Below are 1,879 nucleotides of genomic sequence, written 5' to 3'. Positions count from 1 at the left end.
CCTGAACGCGTCCGCAACAACAGGTGTTCTAGAATATCTACCTATAAGGATTCCCTCCCAAACAAAGGAAGCACATATTGCAATCCCTACTGCAATCCTCTCCTCGCTGAAGGGAAACGATGCAATAGAACCAAAGCTAAAAGGACAAGAACCACGTACAAGAACCAAGGGAAACGACGAGCACAGCAAAAGAAAGACAAAAATGGCGCTTCAAAGGGGGAGGGGCGCCCGACTAGCCAAGAAGGTTCCTGACCTAAGAGTAAGAGTAGACGGCAGGTCCTACGCTAGCCCGGAATCCTCACTGCCCTGTAGGACGTCGTGTGAGAAGGACGCTCTCCTCTCTCTCTCTCTCTCCCCCCAAGGACTTTTCTCCTCCTTCGACGATCCAGTGACGCCCTAGGTGATTATTATCTTATTGCTTGCCTTTTTATTCTTCTTTTTGAGGTCGAAAACTACGACTTTTTCTCGAGATAACTGGCTTTTTTTATGTTTGTTCATCATTCATCAGCCTCTCCTTCTATTTACGTCTGTAGTTTTGTGTGTCTTCTTTTCTATCTTTGAAGTTTGTTGTGATATTTCTCTTTATCCATTTATATTTTTTAGATATTGTTCATTGATATTCAAGCATATATACTTTTAAAATTTGACCAGCGAGAGGAAAACTCGTTGGCATTATACTTTGGTTAACTTACTCGGGTGCCTGTTATATTCCTCATTAAATTTGCTTATAGATATGTAAACGAAACACCCATACAATAATTAAAATGATGTATATGTATATAAATAGTTCCGATAAGAATATTGGCCTGCTTAAAACTTGGTGGAAAGTTCTTTCAGTAAGATTATAATTTATCTTTTATAAATATAATCTCGGGGAAAGTGCAGCAGGTAAAGTAGGAGACCTTTATCCAGCACTTAGTTATAGCTGATTGTAGTGACCAGAATTATAATCCACTTATGATATAAATATTATTGGTAAATAGTATGCATCACTCAGGCCTCTGCTAGTATTATATCTTGTAATATCATTGTATATTTTCGAAGTATTTATCACATGGTATTATCATACTCCATATTTTCCTATTTAAATGCGAATTTAGAAAAACCCACTAATTTTGCATGACGAAAATACAATTACAAACACTCAGTCTATTTATATAAGTAGATATGAGTGTTTATAATATTATTTCCATCATGCAAAATTAGTGTATTTTCTACTTATACAAAAGTGTTCATAATTCTAATTCACTTAAAATGCTCTCACTCTGGAACTAAAACTAAAGCCAACTAGTGTTCAGGTATGTGTTCAACTCGACGTGAAAATTGCACACTTGGTCTAAAAGTGTCTTTGAAAATTTGTGAAGTATTAAGAAAGGTTGATTATGGATGAGATGTGTCCATGAGAAAGATAGATAGATATTGAAGGATATAAGAAGCACGGTTTGTGTGTATGTGTATATGCACTCTGTATGTGTGTGTGTGTCTATATATGTGAACACGTAGAAGAGCTTGGTGTGTATGTGTTGTGTATAAAGTTTCGTGCTTATAGATTTATATTTTTTGTCTCTCTTTCACACACAACACATACGCACACAGACACATACATACATACATACATACATATATATATATATATATATATATATATATATATATGTATGTATATATATATATATATACATATATACATACATATATGTATATATATGTGTGTGTGTTTGTGTGTATGTGTGTGTGTATGTGCGCGCGCGCGTGTTTATTTTATTGTACTCTCTCTCTCTCTCTCTCTCTCTGTCTGTCTGTCTCTCTCTCTCTCTCTCTCTCTCTCTCTCTCTCTCTCTCTCTCTCTCTCTCTCTCTCTCTCTCTCTCTCTCTCTCT

At 35.9% G+C, this 1,879-nt stretch overlaps 1 protein-coding gene across 1 annotated transcript in view; it reads left to right on the top strand.

Annotated features, from left to right (window-relative positions):
- Positions 1 to 290: 290 nt before the first annotated feature.
- The window catches only part of LOC122267076 (endochitinase), a 15,828-nt gene continuing 14,239 nt past the window's right edge, over positions 291 to 1,879 (top strand). The window contains exon 1 of the mRNA XM_043037050.2: positions 291 to 400. The gene's annotated coding sequence lies outside the window, so the exon portion shown is untranslated. The remainder of the gene's footprint in view (positions 401 to 1,879) is intronic.

Source organism: Penaeus japonicus, unplaced genomic scaffold, assembly GCF_977035675.1.
Source record: "Penaeus japonicus unplaced genomic scaffold, GWHDUDI00000001_assembly GWHDUDI00000008, whole genome shotgun sequence".
NCBI classification, from domain to species: domain Eukaryota; kingdom Metazoa; phylum Arthropoda; class Malacostraca; order Decapoda; family Penaeidae; genus Penaeus; species Penaeus japonicus.
The sequence above is the reverse complement of the archived record's forward strand: the minus strand, read 5'-3'. Positions and strand labels throughout refer to the sequence as shown.